Source organism: Amblyomma maculatum, chromosome 5 (genome assembly GCF_055883805.1).
Source record: "Amblyomma maculatum isolate TAMU_Amacu chromosome 5, ASM5588380v1, whole genome shotgun sequence".
NCBI lineage: Eukaryota > Metazoa > Arthropoda > Arachnida > Ixodida > Ixodidae > Amblyomma > Amblyomma maculatum.
In genome coordinates, this window is record NC_139348.1 from 33,523,984 (window position 1) to 33,537,440 (window position 13,457).

General features: G+C 48.4%; 1 pseudogene; it reads left to right on the top strand.

The window, feature by feature from the left end:
• Positions 1-3,700: 3,700 nt before the first annotated feature.
• Positions 3,701-13,457, top strand: part of LOC146187988 (uncharacterized) — a 57,915-nt pseudogene continuing 48,158 nt past the window's right edge.

Here is a 13,457-nt window from a genome sequence, read left to right on the forward strand (position 1 = left end):
ACGGCGATCAAATAGCGTAGATAGCAGCAGACATGGAGGAAGCAATAGAGAAAAGTCCCATGGAAGACTGGGATTATGAACAGGTAGGACTACTCATAAGGAGGAAAATTAAGGAGGTTAAAGCAGCAAACCGCTGGAATGGAAAGAGGAAGCCACGGAGCTGGTGGAATAAGGAAATCAGGGAAGCTATTGAACAACGACGGGCGGCTTCAAGGGAACACCAAGTGGCAAAGAAAGCACAGGTATCTCATGAGGAGATCGACCAAAAATGGGAATCATATCGAGAGAAGAAACTTCAAGTGCAGGCCCTCGTCCAAAGTAAAATAAGGCAGTCCACCGATCGCTGGATGGCTGACATACACGATGCCTCTAGAGGCGGAGCAAGAAAATTCTGGAACCATATAAGCTGGCTACGGAAGAAGAATCATAGAAAGCCGGATCGGATTCAAGATAACGAGGGAAATTGTTTAAAGGGAGACAACGCAGTGAACTACATTACATCAGTTATAGCCGAGTCATTTAAGAGCGACGATAGGGTAATCTCCGCAAATCAGGAAGCAACACAAGGTAGCAGAATACAAAGCCGCTTACAACTGACCAATCTAAACAAGGAAAAAGGCAGAAAAAAATATCACTAAAAACACATATACAGGAATAGATGGAATTCCGATCAAGCTGATTAATGAACTTGGTCCAAAAAGTAAGGAAACGTTGTTAAAAGCTCTGGAAACAGTCATAACGAATAAGCAAATTCCGGACAGCTGGCGGTAGAGTAAAATGAATCTGTTTTATAAATGGAAAGGAGAAAGGATGCATATAAAACCCTACAGGCCGATTTCCATAACATCTGTTATGTAGTACACGTTAGCCATGCAGGCGGTGAAATTAAAGGTGCAAGCATGGGTAGAAAGTAATAAGATACTCGCAGAACTTCAGAACGGCTTTAGAAATAGTAGACGCTTAGATGACAGCCTGTTCGTGCTTACCCAATAAATCGAAATATCTAGAGTGGAAAATAGACCTTTGTATTTTGCCTTCCTGGACATAAACGGGGCGTACAACAACGTAAGCAGGGAACTCCTGTGGGGCATATTAAAAGAAGAAGGTATCGGTTATGAGATAATAGAGTTCTTACAGAAAATATACCGGGATAACAAAGTAGAAATTACGTGGGAAGGGATAAGAAGTACGGAAGATGTCAAAGTATGCAAAGGATTAAGACAAGGCTGTCCTATATCACCGCTGCTGTTCATGCTTTATATGATAAACCTGGAACGGAGGATACAAGACAGTATCCTAGGTTTTAACCTGCCATATAGATTAGGTGGAAAGGCGGTAGAGCAGCGCCTTCCCGGTTTGATGTATGCAGACGATATTGTGCTGCTAGCTGAGAGTCTGGAGGAATTGCAAACTCTAGTTAAGTACTGCGGAGACGAAGGGGACGCTCTAGGCTTCAGTTTTAGCGCAGTTAAGTCGGGTCTGATGATTTTCAACGGCACAACTGATCAGGGTCTTAAAATACAAGGGCATGAAATACCTAGAGTAGCAGAATATAAATATCGGGGGGTATGGGTAAACGAAGGATTGACATACATTGGAAAGCATGAGCAATCACTTAAGGCCAAAGGGAGAAGGAATGCCGGAATAATGAAGCATAAAGCATTGTGGGGATACAATAGGTATGAGGTTTTGAGGGGTATTTGGAAAGGAATTATGGTGCCCAAAGGATCAAGCAGGTTTTCGGAAACGGTACTCTATTATCGATCATATCCATACCATCAATCAGGTGATAGAAAAATGCTCGGAATATAATCAGCCCTTATACATAGCATTCATTGATTACGAAAAAACATTTGAACAAAATTCCCATAAAGAAAGGTGTTAGTCAAAGGGACACAACCTCCCCAGTACTATTCACAGCTTGTTTAGAGGAAGTATTCAGAGACTTGTAATGGGAGCAGCTAGGGAAAAGGGTAGATGGAGAATACCTCAGTAGTCTGTGATTTGCCGATGACATTGCCTTGCTAAGCAACTCGGGGGATGAACTGCAAATAATGATTGGTGACCTAGACAGGAAAAGTAGAAAGGTAGGCTTGAAAATCAATATGCAGAAGTCTAAGGTAATGGTCAACTGTCTCGGAAAGGAACAGCAGTTTACATTAGGTAACGAAATACTGGAAGTAGTAGGCGAATATGTTTACTTAGGACAGGTAGTAACCGCAGATCCGGACCATGAAAAGGAAATAACAAGAAAAATAAGATTGGGATGGAGCGCATTTGGCAAGCACTCACAGATTATGACTAGCAGCTTACCGGTGTCGCTAAAGAGGAAAGTATATAACAGCTGCATATTACCTGTAGTCACCTATGGGGCTGAAACGTGGAGACTAACCAAGAGAGTTCTACTTAAGTTGAGGACAACCCAGAGGGCTATGGAACGAAAAATGGTAGGGATAACATTAAGAGATACGAAGCGTGCAGAGTGAGTCAGAGAAATAACTCAGGTTACCGACATTCCAGTGGAAATTAAGAAGAAGAAATGGGCATGGGCAGGACATGTAGTGCGAAGAGAGGATAACCGATGGTCGCTTAGGGTAACAAACTGGATTCCAAGGGAAGAAAAGCGTAGCAGGGGGCGACAGAAAGTTAGGTGGGCGGATGAGGTTAAGAAGTTCGCAAAGGTCAAGCGGATGCAGCTAGCACAGAACCGGGTTAAGTGGAGAAATATGGGAGAGGCCTTCGCCCTGCAGTGGGTATAGTCAGGCTGATGATGATGATCATGATGGAAACTAGCAAAAAACGACTGGAAGATTGGTGGCTTAAAATCAGAGAAGTGACAATGTTAGTAATGTAGAAACAAAAATTTAATAAATAGAATGATGGTTTATTTAAGCAATATAAATCAATAATTAAGATATAGGGAGAAAAATGAGCATGATATCTACTGCTACCACCCCGTGTCAAAGGGGATGCTCCTATATTCCATCTATCCATCCGAGGCCAATAGGGCCCCCCCCGCCTAGACGGAACGGCGAAATGTACGCGCCGACGGGGCAGAGATGGGGGTGCCACGGCGGCAAGCAGGTCTTCAGATAAGCCGGGGAAATCTGAGGGGAGCTCCTGGGGAGGTGTCTCGAGGTACGCGGGTTTGAGGCGATCTAGAGAGACGACCTCATCACGACCATCCAGCAGGATTGTCGCTGACTTTGTCGTTCTCTTGAGGCCGTCGTATGAGGGGGTAAGAGGTGCCTTTACAGCGTCTCGCCTGAGAAACACATGCGTCGAGGAAGCAAGGTCTGGGTGCAGAAAGACTTGATGGGCAGGTGAGTGAGGCGGCACTGGGCGCAAATGCTGAAGACAGTCTTGTAGGCGATGAAGGTATTGTAGGGGCTGGGACGAGGGAGCCGAAGTGTTGTAAAACGTTCCGTCTTTGGCGAATGCCAGCCAGAATGTCTTCCACCCTTCCCCTCGTTCCTTCTTTCCTCCTTCCCCCTCTCCCGGCCAGGGTATATAAGCCGGTTGGTCGGCCTGAATAAACGCCTTTCGACTTCGAGCGTCCGTCTGTGGTTCATGGAAGCACGGAATGCGCAATGCGCGTACTTGTGATGTAACAGTGGCGAAGAGCCCAATACGAACCCGCGACGAGAATCAACTTGAAACAACGGTCAAGACTGAGACACTGGATGCAACCAGTTCAACCATGGCACATCACCAGCTTCCCTAGTATGACGACCGCGGTGACAACTGGAGGGCATATCTGACGAAGGTTGAAGCCTACTTCGAAGCAAGTGGAATCGAAGATCCAATGAAGACAAGGGCGTTGCTCATCTCTGCGCTAAGCACACGCACAGTTCAAGTGCTTTCAGGAAACGTTGCACCGAAGAAGCCAAATGCGATGAAGTACGAAGAAGTAATCGAAGTCCTAAGTTCGTGCTTTGACCCAAAACGCCACGAAAGAACGGAGAGTTTCCGCTCTTTCAACCGGCGCCAGCTGGAAGGTGAGTCTATTCATACCTTCATTGTCGAAATTCACCAAATAGCGGATAGCTGCAACTTCGGGAGCATGCTCGATAGAATGCTTCGCGACAAGATAGTATGCGGCGTCCGGTCAAGTGCCCTCCAAAAGCAGCTTTTGGCAAAAACAGACCTCACCCTGCAGGAAGCCGAAGCGATAGCGTTCAGCTCTGAGGCAGCAGAACAGTGTACCAACGCGATTTCTTCGGACTTGACAGCTGTAATGAAGATAAGCGCGCGTCGACAGAGGTTCGACGAGCAGGTATTAGAGTGTGGACGGTGCGGAAGCACTAAACACAACAGAAACGCGTGTGGCTGGACGAACGCTCGATACTACCGCTGCGGCAGGTGCGGGCACCTTGCAAAAAAATGTCTTAGCGGCGTCAGCAAGGAACGTCGGAAAACCTATGCTCGGAGCAGGTCAAGCCAAGCTTTAAATGTAACAGAAGAGAGTTTGGATGACGCGGTCGACAGTATGCACATCTGGACTTCAGTTGCGTCTCGGAAAGCTCAATTGGAACCTCCGATTCGCCGAACGTTCACGTGGTGTGACAGCGATATACAGATGATCGTCGATACTGGTTCGGCTGTGTGCGTTGTGCCTAGGCAAGTTTTTGAGCAGCACAAGAAACAGTGGCCACCATTGTCGCCGTGCCACATCAAACTTTCCTGTTACCTAGGAACCTTACCAGTGCTGGGGCAGTTGGATATGCTTGTTTCGTACAACGGGACCAGCGTCGAGGGCTCATTAATTGCTGTTGACTGCTCAGGACCAAGTCTCTGCGGAAGCGACTTGGTTGTCAGACCTCAACGTCGGGGCGAAGCTGGCGGAGAGCTTAGGGAAGAACTGCACATCAACTGTGGACGATGTGCTCTCGGACTTCCAAGATGTTTTCAGCACAGAATCGTGCCTGATAGACGGACCACCAGTGCATCTGCAACTGAAAGAAGGAGCCACACCAAATTCTGTAAGGCCCGTTCTCTTCCATTTGCATGGCGCGACAAGGTATCCAAAGAGATTGAAAGGCTTGAAACTATCGGAGTATTGTCCCCAGTAACTCACGCAGAGTGGGCTACACCGATTGTGCCGGTACTCAAAAAGGATGGCAGTGTTCGAATCTGTGCAGATTTAAAAGTAACTCTTAACCCTGCATGCGAGCTGGAACAGTACCCGCTACCTGTTATTGATGACATTTTTGCGTCTTTGAATGGTGGCGAGCAATTCAGCATTCTTGACCTTCGTGACGCCTATAATCAGATCCCTCTCGATGACGAGTCCAAGTCAACCGCTTGCCTTTCGGTATAGCTTCCGCGCCTGCCATTTTCCAACGGAAAATCGACACGATATTGCAAGGCATACCAGGTGTTCAGGCATACCTCGACGATATTCTGCTACCGGAAAAACACGGCGAGACTGATACATTAAGACTTGTGCTCCAGCGTTTCCAAGAGCACGGGGTGAAACTCAGACGGGGCGAATGTAAATTTCGCCAGGCATCGGTTTCCTACTTAGGTCACCGAATTGACCGTGAGGGCTTACATCCGACAGAATAGCATATTGAAGCAATCATGCAAGCTCCTAGTCCGCAAAATGTGCAGGAGCTGCGCGCATTTTTGGGCATGATCACATTTTTCGGCAAGTTCATGCCAAATTTATCATCTGTCCTTGCATCGTTGCACAAGCTGCTAGAAAAGAACGCAGGATAGGTGTGGAAACCTGAACCTGTGGGAGGCGGCATTTATGCAAGCTAAACAAGTCCTTCGTCGGGCTGGGGTACTTGCCCATTTCAATCCGGCTGCAGCCCTCGAGTTAGAGTGTGACGCTTCGCAACACGGGATTGGAGCCGCGTGTTCCACACGTATAGCAAGGTGAACAAGCCCAGGCTTCCGTTCGCGAACCTTAACAAAGGCTGAACGAAATTACTCGCAACTCGAACGCGAAACCCTTGCCCTTGTATTTGGCGTAACGAAGTTCCGGGATTTTCTCGTAGGTCGAGAGTTCGCACTTATTACTGATCACCAGCCTCTCCTGGGATTGCTGAGAGCGGATCGACCGACCCCATTGCTGTCAGCCGCGCGCATACAACGTTGGTCTCTGTTCCTGGAGGGTTTTCGTTACAAGCTCCATCACTCGCCGGGTAAGCAACTTCTGCATGCCGACGCCCTGAGTCGACTGTCACAACGTACGACAGAGTTGCAATCAGAAGATCCCCTTGATTACATTCTTGCTCTAGCAGGACTCGATGACGGAATGGTGTCCCTTGAGGAACTGAAGCAATTAACTGCGAATGACCCGCAACTAAAAGGGGTTGCGCAGTTGACAAAGGATGGCTGGCCGTCGGCGGCAAGATGTATTTCTGATGAGAGCGTTATCCCATTTTTTTGACAAACGACAAGGGCTGTCTTTGGCCCACGGGCTGGAGTACTGAGGGCACCGCGTAATAGTGCCAAAGGAAGCGCGAGATCGTATTCTACGCCTGCTGCACGGAATACATCAGGGGTCTACAGCGATGAAAGCAGTTGCCAGATCATCACTTTGGTGGCCAGGATTGGACCACGACATAGAACGACTATCAGCAACATGTCACAGCTGTGTCCAAAACTTGCCCATGCCAGCCGCAGCACCACCAGAAAGCTGGCCTACTGCTCGAGAACCATGGTCCAGGATACGTGTAGATTTCGCAGGGCCATTAGCGAGAAGCATGATTCTCGTTGTAGTTGATGCATACAGTAAGTGGATTGAGGCAATTCCCATGAAGCAAGCTAATGCTACTGCGACAGTGAATTCATTGCGCGAGATATTCAGCAGGTTTGGAATCCCAAGGACTGTGGTATCTGATAACGGGATCAGTTCACCGGTCTTGAATTTGACACTTTCATGAAAAAGAATAGTATAACTCATCTGCGAACGGCTGTGTTTCACCCATCTTCAAATGGGTTGGCGGAAAGAGCAGTCAGAACAATTAAGGATGGCCTCAAAAAGATGGGGGCTGGAAGATTAGATATCCACCTATCCAGACTGCTCTTTAATTACAGAAGGACACCTAACAGCTCAGGCAAGTCTCCGTCAGAGGCGCTTCTTGGTTATCGTCTCCGCTCTCGCCTAGATACATGCTTTCCACCAATCTCTACAGGTTCAGTCTCTGAACCACATGAATGGTCACCACCTCTTCCTGGAGCTGCAGTGTATGCGCGCAACTTTGGCGTAGGATAAAAATGGCGGCCTGGAACAGTCACGTCTACAAGAGGGTCACGGATGGTCACCATAGAGAAACCGGTCGGACAGGTCAGGCGTCACGTCGACCAGGTGCGTGTTCGACACATAACTCCTCCACGTGCGCAGGATCACAGCCCAGCAGAAGACAGCGCTGTGCAAGTTGGTATACCAACGCCTGTAGCCCACAACAAAGGAGTGGAGTGCGCGGTTCCTCGAGCAGATACCCCACAGCCAGCCTCAACGTCACCGGCGAATTCGTCAGCGGCGCAAGACGCCGAAAGCTGTCCACATCAACAGCAAGCAGGAACCGCATCGACGCAGCCATCGTGTACGACGCCGACACTTCGACGTTCTACGCGCCAAAAGAAGCCAGTACAGCGACTTTCTTATTAAGGGAAGAGAAATGTTGTAAAACGTTCCGTCTTTGGCGAACGCCGTTTGGCGAACGCCAGCCAGAATGTCTTCCACCCTTCCCCTCGTTCCTTCTTTCCTCCTTCCCTCTCCCCCGGTCAGGCTATATATGCCGGTTGTTCGGCCATAATAAACGCCTTTCGACTTTGAGCGTCCGTCTGTGGTTCGTAGAAGCACGGAACGCGCAATGCGCGTACTTGTGATGTAACACGAAGGTACGAACAAGTCTCCGGGAAGCCGCAAGGATGTGCCGAAGACGAGTTCGGCCGCCGAACAGCCAAGGTCACAACGCAGGACGGCACGTAGGCCTAGGAGCACCATAGGGAGGCGGTCGAACCAGTGCTCGCGATCCAGGTGCACAGTGAGGGCAGCCTTGAGCTGGCGATGGAGCCACTCGACCATGCCGTTGGCGCAGGGATGGTATGATGTGGTGCGGTCGTGTTTAGTGCCGAGTAGCCGTGTGAGCGAAGTGAAGAGGGCACATTCAAACTGGCGGCCGCGATCCGTGGTAACAATGCCGGGGCAGCCGAAGCGGGAAACCCACGCTGAAACGAAAGCTCTGGCAAGTGTTTGCGCAGTAATGTCCGGAATTGGCACGGCTTCGGGCCAACGGGTGAAGCGGTCTACCATCGTCAGAATATACTTGTAGCCCTGAGAGGGGGGAAGCGGTCCAACCAGGTCAAGATGAGTATGGTCAAAGCGCGATCCAGGCGGCAGGAAAGACTGAGGGGGAGTCTTGGTATGGCGTGTCACTTTGGCGAACTGGCAAGCAAGGCACGAGCGGGCCGCTGGCGAACGTCGGTTCGGCCAGACGTACCGCTGGGTAACGAGGCGCTGCGTGGATCGAATGCTAGGATGGCAGATGTCGTGGAGGAAATGGAAAATGGCACGACGAAAGGCCTCCGGGATGAACGGTCGCGGTAGAGCCGATGATATGTCACACAAGAGCGATCCGGGTACAAACGGATGAGGCACGAGCTGCAGACGGAGGGCTCGGGGGTGGGCACGTAGGGCTTGCAGCTCAGGGTCTTCAAGCTGCGCCCGGGCCAGAGATTGCCCGCCTACAGCAGGTGAAGACACGCCGATGGTGGTAATGCGTGAAAGTGCGTCAGCTGCCTCATTGTCGGTGCCTTTGATATGTCGAATATCGGTTTGATATGTCGAATATCCGATATGTAGGCCAGCTGACGAAGTTCACGGGCGGCGTACTTCGAAGAGTTCGTACGGAACACATACACCAGAGGCTTATGGTCCGTGAGAATGTAAAATGGCTGGCCATCCAAGAAGTGGCGATAGTGCTGGATGGTGGAGTAGATGGCAAGCAGCTCACGGCCAAATACGCTGTAATGAGTATCGGCAGGCTGGATCTTCCGAGAAAAGAAACCCAGTGGGTGCCAATCGGAGTCGATCTGCTGCTGAACCGCACCAATGGCCACGCTAGAAGCATCCACTATGATGCGAGTGGGCGCGGAAGTCCTAGGGTGGATGAGGACGACTCAATCGGCTAGGGCTTGTTTTGCAGCCGTGAAAGCAGCCTGAGCTTCGGGAGACCAGGAAATCGCGGATGATGAGGACTTGGTGGTGTGGAGAGAGTCAGTCAGGGGGTGAAGAAGCTCGGCACAGTGCGGAATAAAGCGCCGTGAAAAATTCCCTAGGCCCAGGAACTCACGGAGCTTGCGTAGGGTAGTGGGTGCTGGAAAATCCTTAACAGCCTGGACATGAGAAGGTAATAGACGAATTCCCTGCGCCGAGATGTGGTGCAGATTGAAAATGGCTTCCACTTGGGCGAACCAGATCTGCGGACACTTGGGCCAGAATGCTGGTAGGCGGAGCTGGAGAGCTGCGACGTCCCGTTGGCGCAAGGTAGCGTCAGACGGAAGGTCGCCTGAGGGTGGTAGGTTGCTGGGGTCTGTCATTTATTAGGCCGGAGTCACCACTGTTGCGATGGAGCACCAGAGCAAGAAGACCAGCGTGGCAGGCTTCTCATTCTGAACAGCCCGTGCCGTGCCTGCGCTCCGAGCACGCGCTGTACATCTTTATTTTCCTCTAATACTGATCTCAGCGCCTACGCTTTATAGCGTCGGCGGGCGCGATAATGCTAATATAAAATTTGGACTATGTAATTGATCAATTAATTGGGGAACTAATTGAACAAATGAGAAAATGGAAAAAGAGGTTTCAATGGTGTCAAAATGCTCAAATGAAAAGCCAATGCTTGACTATCCAATAAAGAAAATTTAAAGTGTGTAATTATACAAACATTTGAAATAACAAAAAAGAAAAATTGGGTTTAAAGGTGCTGAATTGCATAGAACGAAAAGTAAAAAAATGTAGGAGGTGAAACTGACCAATTGTTTATTCGAAACAAAGGAAACTGAAAAATTATTAAGAGGGGTCAAATACACATAATGAAAGATAAATGCTTGATGATGATACTGTCAAAATTAGTTTATAAGTGACCAACTAAAATTTTCAATGATTGTATGAAATGAAAGAGTGCATCTAACGATGTCAAACTGATTTTGACACCTTTGAACATCATTTTTTAAAAACACAAGATTTTAAATTATTTCAATTGTTTGATCAATTACACTCTCTAAACGTTTTTATTTAGCACCGTCTAGCATTGAGTTTTCGTACCCGGGCATTTTGACACATTTGAACCTTCTTTTACGGATTTTTACTTTTTCAATTACTTCAGTTAATTAACCAATTAACGACCTGAAAATTTCTTAATTAGTATAATCACGCATTGGCTTTTCACTCCGAGCATTGTGACACCTTTCAACTCCATTTTTCTAATTCTTCATTTTTGAAATATTGCAATTACTTAATTGCTCAATTACACAATTGCAATTACACACTCTAAGTTTCCTTTCTTACGATCATCAGGCATTGCCGTTTTGGTCTCAGAATTTTAGCACCTTAGAACCGCGTTTTCTTCAATTTCTTTTTCAATCGTTAAAAAATTATTTCATCAATTACACACTAATTTTTTTTAATTCACATTATCAAGCATTGGTTTTTCATTGCGTTAATTTTGACACCTTTGAGGCCCCATTTTTGTAATTTTTTTTTCAATTTAATTACAGATTCTAAATTTTCATAAACACCATCTAGCACTGGCTTTTCATTCTGATAATAGGACACACAAGTTTTCATTTTTTAGTTATTTCAACTAATTAAGTGGCAAATTACACTACATTTTCTAAGTTAGCGTCATCAAATTGGCTTTTCATTCCGAGCGTTTTGAGACTTGAACCACCCATTTCCCAATTTTTCTTATTTCTTTATTCCATTAATTACATTGATTTCATAGCTCGTCATCGCCTATCAAACACCAATCAGTTATCAATCAGTAGAGGGACAAATTACCATGACACAGATTTTTACACAGCCCTCCTTATTTCCTACATTCGGCGCCGACAACTATTCTACTACAACCAGAGCCGTGTATCCCTGAAGCTCTGACAACAACGCCGACGACTTTTCGGCCGAACGGGCTGTATAAGCTATTGCCTAAATACATAAAACTAGAGTAATATATGCACCATGTGCTTTCACGAGACGTGAATTTTCCCAATGCACTACGGCATACACACGAGCTAAAAATCGTTCGGAAACACGGCGCGCAGGCTCTCCGGGCGGCTGGAGCGGCCGGTTGACTACATGTACCAGCATGCACCGCGAGAACAGTGGCGTCGTGAAACTGGCCGGTGGGGTCGGTCTATTGATAATTTTTTACGTAGCCAAGAACGGCGGCGAGCTGTGTAACAACAGCGGGCCACGAATCGCGTTTTAAGTTCGGTATTGTCGGTTAAACGTAACGACGGTGAAGCCATGCCGTGCAACAACGGCATTAGGTGCGAGAACAATGACAGAACGGCACCGGACTTCAGTTGCGCTGTTTTAATTAGAATCCCAAGTGGCCACATCGCTGCCAAGATTCGATCATCGTCATCGACACGAAAATCAGCAGAGCAAAGCAGCTGACACAACAGAAAGCCGTGCTGATAGTAACTAGTCGCTTCACGCACTCACAAGAATGTTTTTTTTCTAATGATACGAGGAAAATAATTTTCGAGCATCCAAAGATGTTTATTTCACAGCTGAACAAAAGAGACTCACTACTCGGAGGATTCAAGCGCGCTGCGCGCCACTCCGCAACAGCTGCGTATCGTCTGCTGGTTGACCTTGTGGAATCTAAACACGCAGAACCTCCAGTACAGGATGAGCAAACTGGAGAAAACAAACGGCACCAGCAGCAGATAGCGCTGATCCGTAGATCACTAAAGCGCGCGGGATGAAGCGAAGTAAGCGTGCGAAACGCGTGGTCGGCCTAGCCGGCCGGTTGGCATTCCGAGATTGACGTTACATCCCCCTGTTCCCTAGTTTCGACGCCCCGCTCCCGCCGCTCCCGGCAGCGACGAGGTCTTGAGCGTGGCGCGTTTTTAACAAGCGGTTTCGGTCTTTCTTATCGACAAAATTAAGAAAAAATGGACACGCATGATTAACAAGACCCCTTCTTTCCAACCACCGAATTTTATGCAATTTGGAAACCGTTTCTGCTTCCCTTCAAGAGATTCCAGGGTATCGACGGTAGCAATTCACTTCTTGATAGTTTGCATGTCGGAGTCCGCCCTGCCGTTGCACTGCCGTGCATGAAGCAATAATATATTGCCGCGTTAGTGGCGAAATTTTCGCTCAGTGGTTTACTTACAGTATTTAATCCTCATTTCTACCGCGCATTTACGCGTGTTTAGGTGGCAGCGCCACCTATCAACGAATAAATGTACAAGGGCACGCTTTTTTTCAGCCACTTATCGACAGAGCCGTACGTAAAAACAAAAAATGCAGAGCGCGGGATTTTAAATATTGTTACGTGGTGGCCAGCCGGTGAACACAGCAGAAAGAGAACGGAGAGATGATGTTCAATGACAGCGAGATGACGTTTAATGAATTGTTGGCGGGCCTAACGCGAGAGCTCCTGCCCGCGCCACTGCCCGCTTCTTCCTCCATGCACGTCCGTAACATGACCCGGGGCCACTGAGCGATCGTCCCCATCATGGACGAGGAAGTTTACTGATGCTGATGAGTCCATGGCATGATGATGGGCGTGTCTGGATGCTTGAAGAAGAAGAACAAGAAATTATAGAACGGCTTGCTGGCATGATGATTCGCGATGAACCTTGGTCCAGGTAACTTTCGGGCCACGCGTTGCCACGCCTCGATGGCGGAGGCCAAGGCACGCACCGCATGGCATGGGCAGGGGTCATGTGTTCATGTGTGGCGGAATCTTTGGTTGTTGGGGTCTCAGGTCGGCAAATTGGGTCATTAGGGTTACATGGTCATCGGCTCTCTCGCTGTGTCTTGTGGTCGTGTGGGTGACGTCTCAGGTCAGTCCCCTTCGTCTTGTCTTGTGGTTGGGGCGGGGGGACGGGGATGAGGAACGGCAAGGTCTTGCTGGATCCGGCAGGCTGGGGAACAGCCATGCGATGCCTCCTAACATTCAGCCGACGGCGCAAGAAGTCGCAGAGCGTCGAAACTTCGGACCAGGATGAGGGAGTGATGGGGAAGTACCCAGAACCTCCAACCAAATGTTATGTGGCGGCCAGCCGGTGAACACAGGAGAAAGAGAACGGAGAGATGATGTTCAATGACAGCGAGATGACGTTTAATGAATTATTGGCGGGCCTAGCGCGAGCGCTCCTTCCCGCGCCACTGCCCGCTTCTTCCTGCTTGCGCGTCCGTAACAGTGTGTTCAGAAGTAAGAAAGTAAGAAAGATTGGAGGATATACTTACGTTTTCACAATGT